The sequence below is a fragment of the Coregonus lavaretus genome (assembly GCF_964263955.1).
Source record: "Coregonus lavaretus genome assembly, chromosome: 40".
In the NCBI taxonomy this organism is placed as follows: Eukaryota; Metazoa; Chordata; class Actinopteri; order Salmoniformes; family Salmonidae; genus Coregonus; species Coregonus lavaretus.
In genome coordinates this window covers 5,904,300-5,910,947 of record NC_140027.1, presented here as the reverse complement: position 1 = coordinate 5,910,947, position 6,648 = coordinate 5,904,300, and the positions used below count along the sequence as shown (strand labels likewise).

At 44.0% G+C, this 6,648-nt stretch overlaps 1 pseudogene across 1 annotated transcript; it reads right to left on the bottom strand.

Moving 5' to 3' along the window:
• Positions 1-4,314: 4,314 nt before the first annotated feature.
• Positions 4,315-6,137, bottom strand: LOC311113369 (stromal membrane-associated protein 1-like; annotated as a pseudogene). Its single transcript has 3 exons — positions 5,858-6,137; positions 4,868-5,229; positions 4,315-4,584 (listed from the first exon to the last, which is right to left on the bottom strand). The product of its transcript is annotated as a stromal membrane-associated protein 1-like (transcript).
• Positions 6,138-6,648: the final 511 nt, after the last annotated feature.

Below are 6,648 nucleotides of genomic sequence, written 5' to 3'. Positions count from 1 at the left end.
CATGGTATAAATCTCCCACAGGAATTCCTAATATGGGAATATCCCCATATCCAACAGCTGATAAAAGCATTATGAGGGGAACCCTCAGAATTGTGCTTGCTACTCCATCTAGAGGCCTTGAGCGAGAATGCATGTTATTCTCCAGAAAATGTGGAGATAACTGATCGCATTAGCGTTGTTACATTGTTACAAACTGTTCACATCTTTGCACATTTCTGAAGGTCACAGTTGCCCTCCTGCTTACGTCTTTGCCTCGGTTGTCTCCCTTCGGAGTTTGAAAGTTAACCAGCGATTGATTGACATGTAGTTGAACTACTAAACCCCTGCCCTTATCAATGACAGTGATACCAATCAAAGACAAAACACAATCAAATGCAACGACAAAAGGTTTACTGAAGATAAAATGGGTGGGGTGTGGGAAGGGGATTGGGGATGAAGAAAAAATAGAAACACCATTGTTGGTGCCTGCATCAGTGATCTCCCTGTACAGTGTTGTGGTGGCAGGTGAGGCGGCTCTCATCCTTGTTGATTTCATCATCTTTCTTGGAAGCCACTTTAGCCTGAAAAACGAAAGGTATAAAATATAGAAAACCTATTTTACAGACAGCCATTATCACTGGATATTAGCATCAAAATAGTTGATAAATGATTATGTTAAGTACAAAAGTGAATTACAGTATGAGTTATTACTTACAGGCTTCTTGTTCTTCCCCCTGAGAGCTCTCCAGAGAGATGAGAATAATCCACACCTCTTCTTCTTCTTGGCAGCAGCAGTTGATGAGATGTCATTGACATCAGTAGGAGAGGTAGACATTTTCTCAGCAGACTGCTCCAGGCTGGTAGCACTAGCATCAACTTCACGTAAAGCAACATGGCTACTCTTGGTTGAACCCATAGAAATAGTGATGGTAAGTCTACTTCCCTTGGTTGACACATCAGCCACATGGACCTCAGGTTGGTTGGAGGCTCTCAGGGTGGAGTCCTCATCCTGAGACACTAGATTTGTAGCAGACTGGAACCGGTCATTCTCCACGATGGAAACACTGGTAGACAGAACCTGAGACACTAGGCCTGCAGCAGACTGGATCAGGTCATTCTCCACAATGGAAACACTGGTGGACAGAACCTGAGACACTAGGCCTGCAGCAGACTGGATCAGGTCATTCTCCGCAATGGAAACACTGGTGGACAGAACCTGAGATACTAGGCCTGCAGCTGACTGGATCAGGTCATTCTCCACAATGGAAACACTGGTGGACAGAACCTGAGACACTAGGCCTGCAGCAGACTGGATCAGGTCATTCTCCACAATGGAAACACTGGTGGACAGAACCTGAGATACTAGGCCTGCAGCAGACTGGATCAGGTCATTCTCCACAATGGAAACACTGGTGGACAGAACCTGAGACACTAGGCCTGCAGCAGACTGGATCAGGTCATTCTCCACAATGGAAACACTGGTGGACAGAACCTGAGACACTAGGCCTGCAGCAGACTGGATTAGGTCATTCTCCATAATGGCAACACTGGTGGACAGAACCTGAGATACTAGGCCTGCAGACGACTGGTTCAGGTTGTCTTCCTCGATGGAAACACTGGTGGACAGAACCTGAGGAGTCTGCTGGAGTGTCAGTGGCTCCCACTCATCCAGGAAGAAGCTCTCGACAGAGGGGAAGCTTCTTCCTTTCAGAACTGGGGGAATGTAGGGGGTGTACCCAACAGTCCAGAGCAGAGAGCTGTTGATGGCATTCGCGTAGTGGTACTTGTCGCCAAGTATCTCTGCAATGCTCTGACGGATGTTCTCACTCTCTGACTCTGGACCTTCAAGGGTGTTGAGTTGGGTCACCATTGAAATCCACCCTGAAAGAAACACCATGACAGCACAGGATCAACAAAACATATTTTTAGCATTATAAGAAAGGGAGGGATATTTTCCTTTTCACTCATGGCAAATAATGTGTGTTCCAATAATATCTCCTATTTCCTTAAAGTGTGCACTCCTTCTCTACTTCCCAGACATCTTAAACCGTTGGATTGGTGGAGGCATAGGCTAGTGGGAGTTTCAACCATATTTCTTATACTAGTCATTTCTTTTCAATTCAGTGAAGTGAACAAGTGCGCACTTTGGGAGGAAGGAGAGATAATTGAGACATTGCATATTTTACTTGGCCTAAGTAAAACCATTTACAGCTGTAAATATTCATTTTGCATGGTTACATTGCTTGGTAACTAACAACAAAAGCCTTTACAGCCATCTTATTCGAAGTTTGAAGATATTTCCTTTCTACTAAGAATTAAATAAATTAATATTTTAGTTTTAAGACTGAAATAATTTAATTATTCTTACCTGAGTTAACTGCGTTGTCCTTAATAGAATAATGTCCGTCTTCAGGGAGGATGAATGAAAAGCTTGCCATAATGCTGTATCTCTCGTTTGTCGATCAAGAACTGAAGATTTCTTGAGAGTTCTGAACATAACTCTCTGGTTCTGGAGTTCCATACGAAGCGTCGGCATTGTGACCCTCTCTGTCGCATAGAGATGGAATTCTTTATGTCCAGAATGCCATTACGCAGGGTTTCGAATGGAATTCGGTTACACTTTATTTGGATAGTCCCAAGTGGATGGTTTGTAGATGTTCAATAACTGTCAGCATTTCAACTAACTATCCACTAACCCTAAGCCTTAACCCTTAACCTTAGCCCTAAACGTAACCCTTACCCTTATTCTAAACTAACCCTAACCTTGGCAAGCAGTTGCTTATCAACAGATCGTTTGTTGAAAGTATGCCCATCTGTAGATTATTTATACGGGACTATCCAAATAAAGTGTGACCAGGAATTCTATCTCTGTTTAATAATACTACATTTATTTTATATAGCACTTTTCATTAAAGAGAATTTCAAATACGCTTTAAAAACAAAACTAATGTAGGATTCTGACATTGGCTGGTTTTGACTTGGGGGATGGTTTCCACAGCTGACGGTGTTGAGGCACTTCAGAAAGGTAGTAGCAGCGGAGGGAGCGTTGATGGTACAGGGAGGGAGAAGCGTCAGTCGGATAGACGGGCCCGGAGCTCTTAATCGGGCACCTTCGCTGTATTCTCCTCCTCAAGTGGATCATCAACAACCGAAGGTGTAGCACATGAGAGTCACACGCTGGCCAATACCAAAATGTTAAGAATATGTCGTCCTCTGAATATTGTAATTGATTGTAGAATATCGAGTAAACTAGGGTCAACACCCTCACTGTTTATGCACTCAAAAGGGGCCATGCTAAAATCATGTCCCGCGCTTTTCCTCAACTGGGAATTCGTTTTTTCTACCAAACTCTTCAGTTCAGTTCTTCTTCATTCAGTTATTTTTCAGAAAATTATTCTTAAATGTTTTTTACCATATTGCACCATCAACAGAATTCTTTCAAATATTTAGCCTACTTACAGGGAGCTCTTGTCTCCCCGTGTCTATTTTCCCTCTTATGTAATACTGTAAATGTGGTGTATATAACTTGCCAGCTCTGCAAAGGATGGTTAAAGAATGATACCACCCTGACATTTGCATGTCTGTAGCCTACCCCTGGAAAAAAGAGATACATGGAGTAGACATGTTTTAAATGCAAACTTCTTTACCTTCTTAGGTGTTCTGGTAGAATTGACTTTGAATGTTGTTAATGGCAAAATCTAGAACCCAGAAGTCTAGACTCTAGAACACACATCAGACACAGTTTATCATACTTTATTTTGTAGGGGAACCACAGGTACTTTAAAAGAAGGTTAAACAGAGCTGTACATAGGAGAGCAGTATTCACAGAAATGATAGCCATGTCTTCTCCCAAAGTTTAAATACTATTCTTTAATTCTCTATAATAATTTTTTATAATAATGATACAATTAAAGCTTGTGTAACTGGTCCTGCAGCTTTTTCGATATTTTGTCGATGATGTCATTGTTGTGTGACAGGGCACATTTTTTTTCTCCAAAAAAGGAAAATTAAAAGAGTTATGATTTCTAACACATAACAGGCACAGACTGCCATCCTGCGTATGATGGTGTATGTATGATGACGCCCAATTCACTCACATAAGATAGACAGAAAGAGACAAAGAGAGAGAGAGATGTGCCCCGTTTGAATACTTCAGAAATGCTTCCTTCCTGGAAGTAATCACTGATCTGATTTGGTTGGGCCAGTCAGAGTAATAAGACCGTCACCTTGCTTTCACCTGTCCAATCACCAATGGATCTGTGCTTAACTGAAGAAAGGATGCATCTCTTCAGCATGCGAACAGAGACAGATAAGCTTGATGTTGGAGACTGGTCAGTAACAGTTGGAGAACGGGCATCAGTTCATAGTAAGGTTGCTGGGGGGGTTGGATGTTGAATTTCGGACCCCCTGGTTGAGACCCCCTCTTCCGCTGCCCTGACCCCCAATCCCTGATCTTTGACCTCCAGGTGGGTCACTTCCAGAGCTGTGTGCTGAGGGTCTGACCGGAGGGTGAAGCGGCCCAGCCTCCCATGGTGGAGGCAGGCTGACCGAAGCCCCCCCCCCCCCGGCACCGTTCAGACTCATCCCTGACATCTGCTGGTTCATCTGGGGAAGAAAGAGAGAGACGAGTAGTAAGGTAAAGGTGTCAGGGTCAGGGAAACACAATATTGCCTAATACAAAATCAAACCCCTTACCCCAATGCATCTATATTGATCTCAGAAAATTGGATAGATTTGGCAATATGGTAACATTATCTAATTAAGTTAACTCCCAAAGATACTGATCTTGTATTCTCATTAAACCATCTTATACTTCAAATGCAAAGCTTACTCCTAGGGGAAAAACCCCAAATTGCCAAAGAACGAGACAACAAAATAACTACCATACCTGTCCCATGTTCCACTGGCCCTGCTGCCCAGGCTGGACGGCATACATCCCCTGCATGCCCTGAGCGGGCACCATACCCACGGGCATCCCCCCCTGGGGTACCCCCATCATCCTCGGAGCCATGCCAACCATCCCGGCCGCAGGCGCTTGTCCCATGAAACCGTTGGGCATCGTCATGCCAACCATCATGCCTGTGTTGGGTCCCATCATGGCGGCTCCGCTCTGAGCCATCATGGCACCCATGACGGTGGTGGGGGGCATGCCCGTGCCCATGCCAGGAAAGGCCTGGTAGCCAGTGGGGACCTGCTGCTGGGGGATGCCTAATGGAAACTGCATCTGGGCGGGGTTCATGTATATACCAGCTGGAGCGGGGAAAGAGAGGAGAAATACTGAGAACAGGGTTGCACAGTTTGTCTTTCTTTCAAAATAAAACGTTCTGTTAACCTTTATGACAGCTTGCCACAGATATATTAAGAGAGTGGGAAAGTGACTGAACAACTTGGTTGGTGACTTGCTACTTTAGAAGTGTTTGGTATTTACACTATATAGCCCAGAGCCAGTTGGGGACCATTTCCAACTTCTGTGTTATTGGTTGGTGTTTGCGTGCACATGCCCAAAATGATGCATGACAGGGCGACCATTTTACTGGCATATGCGCCTAAATATTTTGCTGTGCGACCTGGAATATTAATTTAGGAGCACAAGTGCGCCTGGATTTTAAAAAAATCCCCCAGATGATAATTGTTGTAATGATTACTTTACTGTACCGAAGCCCCTGAGTGCCATGGAGAATACACTGAGCACAGATTCATTACTATAAAGAAAACGGCTTGTTAACCTCATATTTGTCATTGTGCTCCTAAATGTCTTTGTGTGCTCCTACATTTTTCAACTTAGGCGCACATGTGCTCCTTGTAAAAAGGGTCAGTGTAGAGCCCTGCATGAGTGTACAGTATGTGCATGTGTACGCTTGTCTGTATTTCTCCTTACCAGGCGGGGCCTGCTGGTGCTGGGGCATCTGAGGCATACTGGTGTTCCCATACAGGGACAGGATGGAGTCCTTGGAGAGGTGTTTCTTGGCCCCGGTGTCCTCCCCCTTAATGCCAACTCCACCACCAGTCTCACTGAACAGGTCCAGGTCTCCCTGGGTAGAGCCTGAGGATGGGGTTGCTGCTGGGGGTTGTGTTGGGGTGCTGGCTGGGGTACTGGAGCTAGCCTGGAAGAAGGAAGCAAAAACTGTAAGAACTACGTAAGAAAAGTCGCTAACCATATTCAGTCTCTTGATCTTCAAACTTCTCTCACGCTAACATGCACTGGCCTGCATGCATGGATGGATATATATATATATACAGTTGAAGTCAGAAGTTTACATACACTTAGGTTGGAGTCATTAAAACTTGTTTTTCAACCACTCCACAAATTTCTTCTTAACAAACTATAGTTTTGGCAAGTAGGTTAGGACATCTACTTTGTGCATGACACAAGTAATTTTTCCAACAATTGTTTACGGACAGATTATTTCACTTATAATTCACTGTATCACAATTCCAGTGGGTCAGAAGTTTACATACACTAAGTTGACTGTGCCTTTAAACAGCTTGGAAAATTCCAGAAAATTATGTCATGGCTTTAGAAGCTTCTGATAGGCTAATTGACATCATTTGCGTCAACTGGAGGTGTACCTGTGGATGTATTTCAAGGCCTACCTTCAAACTCAGTGCCTCTTTGCTTGACATCATGGGAAAATCAAAAGAAAATCAGCCAAGACCTCAGAAATAAAT